At 45.0% G+C, this 16,937-nt stretch overlaps 1 long non-coding RNA gene across 1 annotated transcript in view; it reads right to left on the bottom strand.

The window, feature by feature from the left end:
* Positions 1 to 2,935: 2,935 nt before the first annotated feature.
* LOC114043340 overlaps positions 2,936 to 16,937 on the bottom strand; it is a 24,021-nt gene continuing 10,019 nt past the window's right edge. The window contains exon 3 of the long non-coding RNA XR_003569086.1: positions 2,936 to 3,112. This is a non-coding gene — a long non-coding RNA (uncharacterized LOC114043340). The remainder of the gene's footprint in view (positions 3,113 to 16,937) is intronic.

Genomic DNA, 16,937 nt, shown 5'->3' with positions numbered 1-16,937 from the left:
GATAGATAGATAGATAGATAGATAGATAGATAGATAGATAGATAGATGGATAGATAGATGGATAGATAGATAGATAGATAGAATGACTGGATAAATGAATAGATGGATGGATGGATGGATGGATGGATGGATGGATGCAAAGATAGATAGATAGATGGACAAGTAGATGGATAGATGGATAGGTAGACAGGTGGAAGGATGGGTAGATGAATAGATAGATATATGAATAGATAGATGGATGAATAGATAGATGAATAGATGGATGGATGAGTGGATGAAGAGATACATGAATAGATAGATGGATAGAGATACATAAACATATGTGTTTTTCACATGTACATATATCAGTATATGCAATATATATATATATGCATATACTGATATATGTACATGTTTCTCCTATATAATCTCATTTCCTTCAGGACAGGAACTATCTGACTTTTATCTTTGTGTCTCACCCAGAGCCCAGCATGTAGTGGGAGCTCAATAACTTCTTGCCAACTGAATGGTTCAAAGCCATGTTCTGTCTTTCGGACCCATGTCCAGAGCTCCTTTCCATAATCCATAGATGACGCCATACTTCTAGCAGATGTTTAATGAATGCTGTTTGAATGAATTGTGCCCCACTAGCCTGGATGTGGAGAGCCCAAGATTTTTAGGGGAGTCTGGATAGGGACAAGAACAGGAACTGGATCTGGGATTTCATTAGGAACTCCCATGCGAGGAAATTCCTTCTACCAGTGTAGGTTGGCATCTACTCTGCAACTTACCGTATTAGAATATTGCCTGGAGTTCTGAGAAGGAAAATGACTTGCCCAGGGTCATGCATCCAGGCTATGTCAGGGGTTGGACTTGAGTCCAGATCTTCCTGGTTTGGAGGGAGGCTCTGTACCCACCCTAGCAATCATCTCCAATGCTCTGGGGAGAAGAGAGGGGTCTTTTGGACCTTGAGATGCCCAGTCCAGGGGCTGACCCCCTGTCCAAAGAGCCCAGAGCTCTGCTGTCACACTCTCTGGGTCAGGGCATTTGACCCCTGCGATCCCCAGTTCTCTGTCTTTGGGAAATTGGCTGAAAGGCTAGCTGACAGACGGAGAGAGACCAAACCAAACCAAAACTGCATGGGAGAAAAAATGGTTAAGCCTGCCTAAGGAAGCTCCCGGCAGCCAAGGCATTAATTATCCCAGCCATGCTAAGCCGGTGACAATGACGTACTTGGGCTTGTTTTTTTCCAAGCCCACAGCTCTGCTGTGAAAAACCAAATTTTCCATGTGAAGTGGAGCGGGAGACACTGAACCCAGTGACTGCGCTTCTGTGACCAGATCTTGCCGCGTTCTTCAGGCTGAGACGCTTCGCTGACATGCTGAAGAAAATCTGCATTTGGCTAATTTGGATTGTTCGGGGCCTTTGACCGGAGTGAGACGAGTGTGGACTTGGAGTCAGCCTGGGCTCAAATCCCAGCTCTGACCCTTGGACAGATAATCTCACCTCCCAATTTCCCCATCTGGAAAATGGGGAGAATAATCCTTGGGCTACTTATCCTATAGGGCTATTGTGATGAAAGGCAGAGGAGTACAGTGGAAAGGGGGCAGTTAGGTGGCACTGCAGTGGATAGAGACCTGGGCCTAGAGTCAGGAAGACCTGAGTTCAAATCCAGTCTCAGACATATACTAGCTGGGTGACCTTGGGCAAGTCACTTAACACTGTTTACCTCAATTTCCTCATCTGTAAAATGAGCTGGAGAAGGAAATGGCAAACAACTCCCAGGATCTTTGCCAGGAAAACCCCAAATGGAGTCAGAAGAGTCAAACCTGACCAAACACAGTGGAAAGAGGAACTGGAGTCAGAAGATCTGAGTTTGAATCCTGGTTTTGCCACTTACTGTGTGATTTGAGCAAGGCCCTGTACCTCCGTTTTTCCCTCTGTAGAATGAAGATGGTTTCTGAGGTCCTCTGCACTTCTCCCTCTAACCTCTTATGATCACTAGTTTGTGACCTCGAGCAAATCATGTAATGTCTCTAACTTCAGTTTTCTCAAATGTAAAATGTGGGGGGCAGCTAGGTGGTGCAGTGGATAGAGCTCTAGCCTTGGAGTCAGGAGGACCTGAGTTCAAATCTGGACTCAGACACTTAACACTTACTAGCTGTGTGACCCTGGGCAAGTCACTTAACCCCAACTGCCACACCAAAAATAAATAAATAAACCATTTGAAAAAAAATTCAAATGTAAAATGAGGGTATTGGACCAGGAGGCCCTTGAGATGCCTTCCAGACCTATATCTATAAGTCTATGATGTCTGATGTCCTTTCCACTTCTAAATCTAGAATCTTAGGAAATTCTTCTTTTAGAAAAGATACTTTATTGATGCCTTTTGTCTTCATGTTATAGTTATTTCCCAGCCTGCTCCAGATGGAACCCACCCTTGTGACAAAGGAAAAAAATAAGCCAAAATGTCCAATACAGAGACTGTGTCTGACATTGTATAGAACAGAAGGTTGGATAGGGTGACCCATGTCAGATAGAAGCCCTGTATTGGGGGTATATGCTTAATTTTTTCTCTTTGTCAGGATCAGGAGCGGGGAGAAGAAGGGGTCAGAATAGAATCCAAACCAAGCATTCTTCACCTTCTTTGTGTCATGGACCTCTCTGGTTGTCTGGGAAAGCCCTTCTCAAAAAATGGTTTTTTGTCCACATTCATAATGGAAAGAAATATTCAATTTCAGTTAGAGCTTAGTGAAAATTAAGTCATTTTTGTTCCTATCTAAGGTCACAGATGCCCTGAAATCTGTGAGGAGGGGGAGGTCTGTCAATATCAGGTTAAGAATTTCTGATCTAAAAAGAAGAACCCAGACACTTTCCTGCCCCAGAAATAGCTGTGAGAAAAATATAAATGGTTCTGATAAAACTTTTTAAAAATTATTTTTAATGAGGGGTTTAGAATCATTAATGCCTAAGGTCCCTTCAGCTCTCAATCTGTGATCCTGTGGTCCTTTGAATGAAAATGTCCCCTTCTGTGAAATACCCAAGTCATGATTTCTTCCTTTAAAACTTGCTGACCGAGACAGCTTTTTGGTGAGGCAGCAGAGGGAGCGAAGTTGGTCACTTTTGGTGAACCCTGGAAAAAGAATTGTGGGATGTCAGAGCACATCTGGGTCAAAGGAAGGCATGGCGGGTGGAGGGTGAGGGAGTGGGGAGTGTGCCCTGGGTTATCTCTTTTCCAGTCTGTGCCTGATCTTCCTTAACCTGGACAGTTGAGGCCCTAGTAAAATTAGGTTGATGTGAGGCCAATCTCCGATGATCTCCAAGCACTCTGAGGGCAGAGCTCACTTCAGTACTGAAACGGGGCAGAGACTGGGGGAAGGGGTCATCTTCTGTATTTTACAAAGAATGTTAACTGATGGCCTTGGAGGAATAATAATAACAATGTTAGATCATGGTTTGCAGTAAGCCAATGACTTATCTCCAGATGACCTTCATGAGGGCTAGGTCAGTCCCTCTGATCCACTGTCAGGGGCTCAGGCCGCAGCTGTTCCCAGGCCTCCTTTGGAAAGAGCAAAAAATGGAGATTGTCACCACTCCTCCTTTCCTTACAGTGCTCTAGACACATGCTCTATCATCCTCTGAGGGAATCTGGTCAGACTTAGGGATGAATAATATAATGTCCCCTTCAGCACAGCCTTTCCCCAAATCCTATCATCTCTTTTTCTGTGAGAGTGAAAGAGTAATGCCTGCCACGCCGGAACGTGAGAGAGTGACAGCAAATATCGGCCTTTCAGATCCCTCTGGGATGGCGCTACGTAAGGGCCATGTTGTTATTGCTGGTCTTACGCCACCATCCTTATTAGCTCAAAGGCATTGGAGGAGACGTGAGCAGGATGAGATCCATCAAGAAAAGGAAGAGGAAGAATCTGGGAATTGAGACACCTGGGGTTGGGCCTCCGCCCTGCCTCCAGCCTTGTGTGACCTTGGACTAATCCCTCCCTCTCTCTAAGCATCATTTGCTTCTTCTGTAAATTTAGGATTTGGGCAGGATTACAGGATCCAGGATCTGGGCCTCACAGTCCATCCAACCAAATGCTCTCACTTTACAGATTAGGAAACAGGCCCATTAAAGTGAGGTCACTTTGGGCCCTGGGATCATAGCTCTGGGTCAGAAAAGGGCTCAAAGGCCATCTGGTCCAATCCCCTCATTTTACAGGACGGTGATGTGCTGACTATCACAAAGTAGGAATTGTCAGGAGCAAAATTTGAACCAGGTTCTCTGCCTCTACAACCAGTGCCCTTGTCCCTGTACCACTGAGGTCCCTTCAGGCTCTGACACGCTTGAGTTCATAAATATAAGATGGAAAGCTGGGGGATGATCTTATAACCCAAGAGAGGAAACAAATGATCCAGGCTGCAAAAAGGCAAGAGAGGGAAAATCAGTCAATTGGTGAGTCAATAAACATTTGTTGAGTACCTACTATGTGCCAGGCACTGTTATAAAGCTACCAGAAAAGGCCTTCAAGGAATAACACACACTTCATTAATGGCCATTTGGGTAGAGCCAGAGTGACTCCAATATACTATATGGAAAGATGAAGAAGTCAGAGGATGAAAAAAAATCAATTTTAACCAAAGTATTTTGATTATCCTACCCCTCCCTCTCCATTCAAATCCTCCTTTGAGGCCTCTTCCTTTCATGGACATCAGCCTGGGTCCTTGAAGACGAAATCGACGGAGCGCAAACTCAGGGAAGTCCAGAAAGGCTTAGCATATGGGCCCAGTGACAGATGTCTGTTGACCAAGGACCGGCCTAGTTAAGTGCAGAAGGGCTCATCACCAGATTATCCACAGGGTGAAGGTCTGTTTAGCTGTGGCAAGGCTTGAAGACCATCTACTCAGTCCCAGCAGGGTTGCAATCCGTGTTGGTAGAGAGAGTACCCACACTGAGAAGATCATAAATTCTTAAAGTTTGGTGGTTATTTACGGTTTGGTGCAGGGTCCAGTTTTGAGGTCAAAATGGGAACTTCCTGACCCTTTGAAGCTGAGTAGTTTAGCATATTTCTTCCTTTTCTTTCCTAAGTACTGCTTGTTTTATTTTTAAAATGCTGCTAATGAAATTATCGACAGCCATCTGGAAAAAATGCTCAAAATCACTTACAGGTGGGAAAATGCAAATTGAAACAACTCTGCAGTATCATCTCACAGCCATAAAATTGTCGAAGAAGGGGGAAAAATGAAAAAAATTCACCGGTGATGGCAGACACACTCATACACTCAGTGAACAGTGCGCATTTAGGCCCGGCCATTGGAGAAGACAAGAGAAATTATAAACAAAAAATTATAAAATAATAAAATTCTATATAAAAATTGTTTTTTAAATTATAATAAGTAATTCCAATCATTCCACTTTTGAATTTGCTCCCTAAAGAGTAGATTGTTTGTTTGTTTCTTGCCCATTCTTTGATTTTGTTGGTATTGGGAGCTCCTAGTAAGGATCCATGATCTTGGACAAGTCCTCAGTTTCCTCATCTGTAAAATGAAGGGTTGAGCTAGATGTCCTCCAAAGTCTTTTCTAGATATAAATTTATGTGTGACCTGAGCAAGTCATCTAACTGTGCCTCAGTTTCCCCATCTATAAAATAAGGAGATTGAGCTAGCAAGATGACTTTTAAGGTCCCTTTCAGTGCTACAGCTATAAGCCCATGAACATTATCTACCAAGGCAGACAGGCATTTCTGAAGTTAGAGACTTGGGGAGGGGGTGTGGTGAAGGAAGAAGGAGGGGGGAGGGGGCATTGAGAGTTTAAGTGATTTACCCAGGCTCCATAGCTGATGATATCAAGGGAGAGACTCAAACCCAAAGCTCTCTGTCTATTCCAGCCCACGGGTTCCCAAGAAGGGAGCTGGAGGTCACTGGAAGGATCTAGTGGGGGTAAGAGTAGCCTCTGGTGCAATTGGAGGGCATTGAATAAAAATAAGGGGGCAATGGAAGCATAAGGAAAGAAGAGAAGATAAGAAAATTTTGAAAGAACATTCGTGCATGTTTCATCTTTTGTGTAACAGAGTTAAAGTCATAGTACTTACACTATTTTCCAAATAAAAACACACAATGCAAGTTATTAACTGATCAGTGGTTAAGTCTTCAGATAGGTCTTAACAAGCAGGTGCTTCGAATTGTCAGGAAGTCCGGCATGCACGGGCAGGAATATATTCCTGTAATGACTTGTTTACAATACTATACAGTTACATGATGCAATATTGTATCATCAAAATTTCAATGCAGGAAAAAATAAATTTACAGTAAATTACTAAATGTAAGATGCATCATTGAAAAAATGTTTATTTTTTTTTGAAATGACACATTTTTTAAAAATCACTAAGGGGTTAAAAAAAATGTAGATTTCCAGGAGGCACTGAGGAATTGTTTTTTTGAAAAGGGGGCGGTAGGCCAAATAAATTCGGGAACTTCTGGTCTACACTACATCAGCATTGCTTATCAAGAACGCAAAAAAGATTACTGATAATAAGAGATCCACCTGTCTAAAAATGGTCATAGTAACATTCCGGGTAACAACAAAGTGTTAGAAATCAACTTTGTGTGCCACAGTTGGTACCAACTGTGGTATCTGAATGTAATGAAATATGACTTTGCCACAAGCAGAGACAAGAATTCAAAATAATGTGGAAGGAGACGTATGAAATGGGACAGAAGGAAGAAAGAGCAGGAAACAATGACTACAACCAGGTAAATGAAGTCAACTCAGGTTGAATACAGAAGGGAACAGGGATAGATACTACAGGAACTTGCAAAGTTTCATCAGTTACAATCGGTTGCAATCACTCTGTTACAGTGTTTTGGGCAACAATTTTGGGGATCTTTGGCGTCATAGAGAATGAACCTTGGAGATCATGCCACGGAGTGGTTCTCAATGGACTCACAACAATGTCTAAGTCGGGGAGGGATGGGGTGGCAATAAAAATTCTTGAATGGTACCTTAAGCAATAAATAATTGCAGAATCTTCTGAGTAGTATATCAAATTCAGGCAGCTGTGTGATGCAATAGATAGTGTGCCAGGACCAGAAGTCAGAAGACTCATCTTCCTGATTTCAAATCTGGCCTCAGACACTTCCTAGCTGTGCGATCCTGGGCAAATCACTTCACCCTCTTTGCCTCAGTTTCCTCATCTGTCAAATGAGCTGGAGAAGGAAATAGCAAACCACTCCAGCATCTCTGCCAAGAAAACCCTAAATGGGGTCATGGAGAGTGGGACACAACTGAAAAACAAGTCAAAAACAACCAAAATGTTAAATTACCCAGGGGGTTGACAACACTTTTTTTTTTTTGAGTGAAAAGAGTTCACAGAACACAAAAACCTTAGGAACCACCATTTTTTTTTATCACTCAAACCTCACAAGATATGGTAAAATACAAAGAATTACAAAAGAAAGCAGTCATATTAAAATTTGGTTGTCAAAATACATACATTTTTAAAAACAAGGTCATAGACCCAAGTTAAGAACCTTTGATCTAAACCGTGCTTGCCTTCTTAATGGGTGGGGGAGGGGTAGGAGGGAGGGAGAGAATTTGGAACTCAAAAAAAAATTTTAATGAATGTTAAAAAATAAATAAATACTGATTTTTAAAAAGCCTTGATCTAGAGCTAGACCATCCCCTTCATTTTATGGATGAGCAAACTGAGGCTTAGAAAGAGTGACTTGCTCAAGGTCACCCAATGAGGCGAAGGTGAGTCACCATTTGAACCCAGGTCTTCTGCTTCTATTCTCATATTCATTCTACCACATCATGCTGGAATTATACACCATATAGGAATCAAGGGGAAGAATAAAATGTTGCTAGTGCCTTTAAACATTGTTTTCTGTTCAGTCGTGCCCGACTCTTTGTGACCCCATTTGGAGTTTTCTTGGCAAAGATACTGGAGTGCTTTGCCATTTCCTTCTCCTGCTCATTTGATAGATGAGGAAACTGAGGCAAACAGGGCTAAGTGACTTGTCCAGGGTCACACAGCTAGTAAGTATCTGGGGCTGGATTTGAACTCAGGCGTTCTAGACTCCAGACCTGGTGCTCTATCCACTATATCAAATGCCAAAAAGTTTCAATTTGCTGTTCTTTCTTCAGAGCCATTTTTTTTCCAGTTATTTGGAAGGATTTGGGGGAGAGCTCAGACAAGTCACTGCTTTTTTTCTGCCACCTTGGCTCTGCCCACGAGAAAGGAATTTCTTTTGTTCTATCTTAATCATTAAATAATTGCATCCATTCTGGTGATGCTTCAAGGTTTAAAACACTTTCATGGCAACATGGGGGAAGTTAGAAGTACAAGTATCACCCCCAAAATACAGATGAGGAAACTGAGGCTTAATCAATGAGTCAATAAGTATTTCTTAGACACCTGCTGCATACCAGGCAGATACAAGGAGATACAATGATAAAAATTAAACAATACCTGACCCTGAGGAATTTACAGTCTAGCCAGGGGAGACAACCTGGTCACTTATAAGTAAATATAAAACATGGACTTGGGGGGAAGGCACGAGCATCTAGGGGTTCAGGAAAGGCTTCAAATATGGTTGCGTGAGCTGGTTGAAGGGAATTAGAGAACATAACAGGTGGGCGTGAGAAGGGAGCACATCTGACCGTGCAAAATGAAGATAAATGAGGTAACTTGCTTGGGGTCACCTAGTTAGTAAGCGTCAAAGGGGAGATTCAAAATCTGGTCTCTTGGTAATTGGGTCTCACTAAAAATCCAGGACTTTTTCTTTTACGCCTCACCCACGGGCAGCTAGGTGGTACAGTGGGTAGAGTGCTGGGCCTAGAATCACAAAGACCTAAATTCAAATTCAGCCTCAGACACTTACTATCTGTGTGACCCTGAGGTAGTCAGTGAGTCTGTCTCTGCCTTGGTTTCCTCTTCTGTAAAATGAACTGGAGAAGGAAACGGCAAGTCACTCCAGTATCTTTGCCAAGAAAACCCCAAATGGGGTCACAAAGAATCAGACACACAATATGTGCAGATCTGTCCGCAGGATAGTTCCCAAAGGGCCACACACCGAACATTTACAACTGGGTTTTCATGGGATACCAGATCTGGAGTTAGAAGTGACCTCAAAGGCCTTCTGGTCCAACCTCCTCATTTTGTAGATAAGGAAACTGATGCCCAGCAGGGGAAGAGACTTGCCCAAGGGCTCATAAGAAATGCCACAGACAGGTTGGCGTGGCTGTGCACAACACAGTGGTGAGCATGTGTTCATCTCTGGTTGTCAAATAATCATGGGAAGTACTCACAGTGTTTCTAAGAGAAATCTAGGGAGGCTTTCCCAGACTAAAATGAACAGTGCTGTGTGTGCATGGGTGTGGCCTACAGAGAGCCAGCGATAATGGACCAAATGGAAGCCACAAACCCAGAGAAAACGACCTCTTCACCACTCCTCAGTCTGCCTCCCAAAGCCATCCGAGGGCGCGTGCCTGAGGATAGAGTCCAGCCTTCAGCGCATCATTGCCTTTTCCACTCCTGGCTCAGCACTTGGTCGGGCTGTCCCTCAAGGGGCAGCCTGACTGGGGCCCAGACAAGAAATGGATGCATGCTTTACACCGTGTTTTCTCCACGTGCTCCATTCTGTCACCATTTCCCTCCAAGCCAGCGATGGATCGATCAATCTGACAGTAATCCTCCCAGAACTCTGAGCCCCTTCACACTTTTCTTCCTCTTGTTTTATGGCAGAACAAAAGTCTGGATCTGGGGAGGACCTCTGAATCTTTCTAATCCAACCCCATCATTTACAAATGAATGAACTGAGGCCAAGTGAGGATTGATTCATGGGCCTCTAGGACCAGAGCTAGAAAGAATCTCAGAGGTCCTCTTGCCCACCATGGTTTACGGAGGAAGAAGCTGAGGCCCGGGGAAACTAGGTGACTTACCCAGGAACACACAAGTAGGAAATCTCAGAAGTAGCATTTGAATCCAGGTCATCTGCCTTCACACCATAGCCTCTCCTTACCCTGGCTATCTTGGCTAGCCCAAAAATGGAGTGGCCCAAGTCGAACCAAACTCTCTGGATGAAGGAAACAGAAAGAGAGATGGGATGGAGAGGGTCTGGGGTGAGTCTGCCTCTGAGCTGGGTGACATTGACACGGCCCTCTCTGGGGCTCCTTGGCCTCCTCTGTAAGTGAAGGTGGCAGATGCCCAAGGACCCTTTCAGTCCTGACATCCTAGGAGCCTAAGGAGGAAGAGGGTAGTTTCTCCCAGCTCAGTGGCTCTCAAGGCACAGGACCTGAGTTCAAATCCAAAACTTAACAACTGAGTTTTTGAGGGGACCGTTTGTTATTCTGTTATGCCTGACTCTTTGTGACCCCATTTGGGGTTTTCTTGGCAAAAATACTGGAATGGTTTGCGGTTTCCTTCTCCAGATGAAAGGACCATAAGGGCTATCTATTCCAACTCCCTCATTTTACAGATAAGGAAACTGAGACCCAGAGAAATAAAATAACTTGCCCCCAGGTCACAGAGGAAATAAGGGCCAGAGGAAGAGGCAAAGCTTGCTTCTCTGACTTGGAAGCCAGCGCCCTTTCCACTGTGAGCAAAAGAATGTGTGAGCATGCCTGACTGGGGGAAGATTTGCGTAAGGGGAGATGGCAGGAATCATGAATGTCTCAGGGGACAGCTATAACCTGTCATGTAAAGTTCAGAGATCGCTTCACACGTGCTCAGCTCCCCTACCAGACCATAAGCTTCTCAGGACAAAATCTGGATCCATCTCCTCTTTTATCAACCCTAGCTGTGGCTCTCAAAGGCCTGGACACATAAAAGATGCAGAGGAAAAGACTCAATTGTATGGTGCGAGAGGTATACCTAGTATAAGGCAAATGGGGCTTTGTACCAGGGTGCCTACATCTGGGGGCAAGGATGGGCAGACACTTCCTTTCTGGGGTGGGGGAATAGTTCACTTCTTCCCCACATTGTCCATTGTCCATGGGTTTCGCTTAGTGGCTTTCTACTGGTTTGCACCACTATTTGATTCAACCTAGCCCAGGACACTCCCATCATCCTCTCCTGGGATCACCTTCTTTCCACCCCCAAGGAAGTTAAGGGTGGACTTTGAAGGGGGTGGACCACTTCTTTTCTAGATTGTAGGATCATAAATGTAGAAGTGGAAGGGTCCTTAGAGGAGGAATCCAACTATTCTCCATGCTAGCACCCCTCTCCATGCTAGCATTCCCCTATCCCCCATAGGTGGATTTCCCCTAACCATAAAAATGCATAGGTGTACTTCTCAATAATTCATAATTCATTGGTTCTGGAGTCAAAGCTTCTGGATTCAAATGTCAACCCTGCCATTTACTTCCGATGTGACCTCGGGCCCTCTCATGCATACACAATTATGACTCCTTGGATAAATGACTACCTCTGGGTCTCAGTTTTCCCATCTGTAAAATGAAGTGGCTGGACCCTCTGATGTCCCTTTCAACTCTAGCTTCATGAGCCTAGCAAAACTACATGGGATTCTTTCAGGGATAAGCACGCTTCATTGGGGGGAGTGAGACAATTTCCCCTGTCTCTAGATGGGAGGCAATCTACCTTTTCTCACTTTCCTGCGGTGGAGGTAGGAACGAAAGTGCCCTGAGTCTTTCAGAAATGCTGCCCTGGCCCCAGCATCCTCGGGCCTTGCTCGGTTCAGTTCGTTTGAGGGCTATCCCAAGCCCCCAGTTTTACTTGCATGGCACTCCTTCCTTTCACAGAACTTTCCCCACCCCAAGAAGTTGGGGGGTTGAGGCTGGGGTTCAGTCAACACTCCCACTCTCTGGGGCTTGTTGTCCTGTCAGCAATCAGACTTGCCAGTTAGTGACCTGACTCCGCAGGCATCCATCCAGCAGAGGTGAGTTTCTAACGGACAGCCGTTGAGGCTGCTGGGTAGCAGCAGATGCTGGGGCATCTATCAGCGCTCTACCAAAGCACATCCCTGGGGCTGGGGGGAGCAGTACCCACAGGCTCCAGTGACAGATTTTCCCCAGGAAAATTCGCCATTGGAGGCAGCGTCTGCGCCTTAATGACATTCCAGCTCCAGCTGATTTTTTAAACTCAATTTTCCAGCTGGATTGAGGGAGCCAAGAGGTCAAGAGCCTGCTCAAGGTCACACCCGGTGACGGATCCTTATTACCATCCATTTCCTCTGAGCTCTGTGAAGACCAGAAGGATGAGAGGGGAGATGTGGGCAAAGAAGCTGCCTGCTAAAAACCACCGGCCTGGGACAAATCATCTGGGACGAAAGGGACTCCGAGGGGGCATCCCCCTCTGTTTTACAGAAAGGTAAATCAAGGCAAGAAAGGCCCCATACTGAGCAAACTAAAGAAGCACAAACTAAGGGGATGACTGAACAAACTAGGACCTATGAAGGTAAAGGAACATGACAGCACTGTCTGAAATGACAAACTCAGGGATTCATAGAAGCAGGAGAAAAAGGGGCAGGCAGTGGCTTGGCCCAGTGAGAAAAGCCCTAGGTTTGGATTCAAAACCTGAGTTCAAATCCTAGCTCCGCCACTTCCTGACTGTGCGACCTTGGATGAGTCACTAAACCTCCTTGGGCTTCATTTTCCTCATCTGTAAAATGGGTAAGTTGCAATGGATGACCTGTAAGGTCCTTTCTAATGCTGTGTACGATCCTGTGATCTGTGATAAGACTGGTATGTGGCTAGAGCACTGGAGTTGGAGTCCTGAAGAAATGGGTTCAACTCCAACTTCAGACACTTCTGAGCTCTGTGATTCTGGCCAAGCCACTTAACCTCATTTAGCCTCAGTTTCCTCATCTGCGAAATGGGGAAAATAATAGCGCCTATTTCACAGTGTTAATGTGAAAATCAAATGATACATATATATATATATATATATACACATACACACACACACACACACACACACATATAGAGAGAGAGAGAGAGAAGAGAAAAGGGGAGAAAGAAAAGAAAGAGCAGAGGGCAGCTAGGTGGTGCAGTGGTTAGAGCACCGACCCTAGAGTCAGGAGGACCTGGATTCAAATCCAGCCTCAGACACTAGCTAACTGTGTGACCCTGGGCAAGTCACTGAACTGCCATTGCCTCCAAAAAAAACTTACAAAAAGAAAAGAGAAAGCAGAGAGAAAAGAAAAAAAGAGAGGAGGGAAAGAGAGAGCGCTTTTCAAAACTTCATGTCCCAGTTATTGTTATATGAAGTAACCTATAAATAAACCTATAAATGCTAGCTAATATTATGTGAGCTAACAGAGTAGAGAAAAGTAGCCCAAAGGGACACTCTACACCTTAACTACAATCAAACAAATAAAGACAAAGCTAAAAGGCAAAAGCGAACTCAGACCAGATGCAATGACCATGATTGGTTGCAGATGACGGATGTTGGAACCCACTTCTTTTTTCTTGGGAGAGAGGTGGGGGGCCACAGGGGGCAGAAATATCTACCCTTGTCAGTCAGTCACTGTATCACACATTTTTGTTTTAATTGGAGGTTATCATCATAAGGAAAAGTACTATGGCAGTGAGGGGGATTATTGGAAAGTAATTAAGGTGTAAGAAACAAGGTATATTTTTCGAACAAGCCAAAGATTGCTATAATGGGGAGAGGCTAGCACCGGATGTCCTCCAGAGCTGGAATTCCTGATGGATTTATATCACAGAGTGAAAAACATGCCAGTGAGAGCAAGGTTTGCAGAGAAGCAGCAGAGCTCACGGGACAGGCTTACTGCCCCAAGATACTGAGGCCCTATCCTAACACGCGATTTACTCCCCAAGCTGGGGGGCTTGCCCACCAAGAGTTAAATCCACTTGGCCCCTTGTGAAGACTCTCTGGCCCATTTCCTGCTTCCTCTTGCATTGACTCTCTCCCCCCTGCACCGCCCTGCACCCTTCATCTCCGAAGGGGCCCGGGCCCCCTCTCTGTTCCGTTGCTGATTCTTCTCCCCTGCCCAGTAATTCATCCCAGATGTCGGTCACCTCACCCTAGCCGCCTTCTTCCTCAAAACAGGAAGACACACCAGGTCCAAAGCCCTTTCAACATTGTCCCAGAGGCTTGGCAGCTAATGTCCTCAAGGTGCACTTTTCATGTGTCCTCTCTCTAAAGCACCAGCAGAATTCTACTGCAGCAATCCCACCCACCCAGCTAGACCCATTCTCCTTAGTCCCAGATGGTCTGTCAAAAAGAAGAAAGCACCGACTTGCTCTGTGTCTAACATTCTTTCCCAGAAAAGCATCTGCCTTTTAGTAGAGACGCCACAATCCTGCCTTGGAATGTCATCCCTGAGAAAATGTATACATCTTTGTTGAATGGAATATAAATAGAGAGCTGGCCTTGAGGACGCTGACCCAGGACACCAGATTTGGGAGTCTGGCCAAGCTCTGCTCTGAATGTGCTGGGTGACGGGGTGGAAGTCTCAGATCTTCATCTTCCCTATTTGAACTCTTCAGACCCTCTCCTTCCATCCCAATAGAGAGGGAGGCCAAGTTTCACCTACGAACCAGCTAGAAGAAGCTAGAACCAAGGATTCGTAAGGAGGATGACCACAGCAATTGAGAATTTTTGGGAGAGCAGAAAGAACCCTGAATCTGGGGATTTGGAATCCTGGCATCACCTGTTGCCTCAGTTTCCTCATCTGTAAATATGGGTAATAATCCTTGTACCTCTCACTTCACAGAGGCAGCGGGAGGAAGGTGAGGGGGACAACTTCAACCACATTCCACCTCCCGTCTTCTTGCTGATGATGTGAGTTCAAATCTGGCCTCAGACATTAGCTGTGTGACCCTGGGCAAGTCACTTCACCCTGTTTGCCTCAGTTTCCTCATCTGTAAAATGAGCTGGAGAAGGAGACGGCAAACCCCTCCAGTATCTCTGCCAAGAAAATCCCAAATGAGGTCATGAAGCAGGAAATGATTGAACAACAATCATATTACATAAATACATATTTATACGTACTGATACATATAGACACACACAAATACATTCACATACATATATGAGAGGTGATATGGCATTATGGACAGAGACTGCCTGGGAGTCAAGAAGATTTATGTGTCACATACTGTGGTGTGTACTAGCTGTGTGATCCTGGGCAAATCACTCTAAACTGAGACTCCGCAACTTCCAGGAAGCCTCCTAAGATTATAAATTACAGAAGATCTGTATCCATGGAGGGAGTTTCCACACTGGTGAAATCCCAAGTCTGAACCCTCATTATCACACCTTCTTCATAGGGCTGTTGTGAAAAATAGATGTAATAATAGAGTGCAGCTGTTTTGAAACCATCTATAAACTACAGAGATCTAAAGGTGGCAGGGTCTTCACAAGCCATCTAACCCAACTCCATCATTTTACAGATGAGGAAACTGAGGCCAGAGGAGGTTAGATGACTTTTGAGGCAGCTAGGTGGCTCAACAGATAGAGGGCTGGCCCTGGAATCTGGAGCTCAAATCCAGCCTCAGATGCTTACTAGCTAGGTGACCCTGGGCAAGTCATGTAACCACTATCTACCTCAGTTTCCTCATCGGTAAAATGGGGATCACACTAGCATCTACCTTACGAGTTTGATGTGAGGATCAAATGAGATAGTATTTGTGAAGTGTTTTATAAATGCTAGCAATTATTAATACTTGCTCAAGGTGACACAAGCTGTACATGTTAGAGACAGGATTTGAAACCAGATCCTCTGACTTCAGAGCCAGTGCTCTGTCCACTGCTCCATGTTAACAAAGCGCTATCCCCCTCAGTTTCGTCACCCTGGATGTTTCCATGAGTTAACACCCTCTGAATGCCCTGGGTCGAGGTGAGACACTGGGGTAAAGGCAACCTCCAATCATTAGACTCCGACTGACACGGACATGGAAATTGATGCCTGGGCTCCTATCTCCCATCCTTTGCCTCAGAAAGACAAGGGAGCGCACAGTCAGACCCTCTCATTTGCCGGGTCCAGCCTCGGTGCCTTTGAAATATCACCCAGGAGGTAACAGCAACCAAAGCACTAAATTGTCTGTGGTCCCCGCGGACGGCCGAGGGTTTCCTCCCTTCCTGACTCCAATAGAGAAGTTCATATTTAATTCATGAAAATTGAGGCCCTGGGAGGCCTAAGCACAAACTGGAAGGAAATATTTAGGGGGGGAGGGAGAGGAATGTTTGACGAGAAGTAGATTATAAACTGGTCTACGACGGGGATCTGAAGAAAAACATTTCATCCCCTCCAGCTCTTTTAGAGGAAGAGGGTCTTGGGCTGGGGGGGGTGGGTGGGTGCTGCCAGGAGGCAGGCGCCAGGTTGCATGTGCCAATGGACTGGGCGCCAGAGGAAACTGACCTCACCTGTCCGAGTAGCCCTCACCTCCTGGGGCTAAAATGCCCTCAGCCCCTCATTGTGTATTTTACAACAAATCTCCGAGATGTATGGCATTGTCTCTGCCAGCCAGTCCTACTCTCCGTCCACCTGTTTCAGTGCCCTCCTTGGGGCCCCCATCTCCCTGCACATAAGTGATTGCTCCCTCCCCTCATCTCCCTTAGCATGTGGTCTGCTCTCTCTCACGCAGCTACTTATTTTGTTTTGCCATAGATAGATAGCTAGACAGATGGACAGGTGGATAGATAAAAGGCAGGTGAGCAGAGAGATGATTGCTAGATAAATGGATGAATGATAGATTAGACAGATAGAGGGCAGGTAAGAAGGAAAGAAGGAAGGAAGGAAGGAAGATAGAGAACAGAGGGCACATAAGTAGAATGGTAGATGATAGATAATAGAAGGCAGACAAATAGAAAAGAAGGAAGAAAAAAGAAAAGAGGGAAGGAAGGAAGGAAGAATGAAAGAAAGATAAATAGATAATAAAGGGCAGATAAATAGAAAGACAGATGATAGTTTAGAAGGCAGACAAGTAGAAAGGAAGGAAGGAAGATAATAGAGGGCAGGTAAGTAGAAGGATGATA

Source organism: Vombatus ursinus, unplaced genomic scaffold (genome assembly GCF_900497805.2).
Source record: "Vombatus ursinus unplaced genomic scaffold, bare-nosed wombat genome assembly UNPS02014768.1, whole genome shotgun sequence".
NCBI classification, from domain to species: Eukaryota; Metazoa; Chordata; class Mammalia; order Diprotodontia; family Vombatidae; genus Vombatus; species Vombatus ursinus.
The sequence above is the reverse complement of the archived record's forward strand: the minus strand, read 5'-3'. Positions and strand labels throughout refer to the sequence as shown.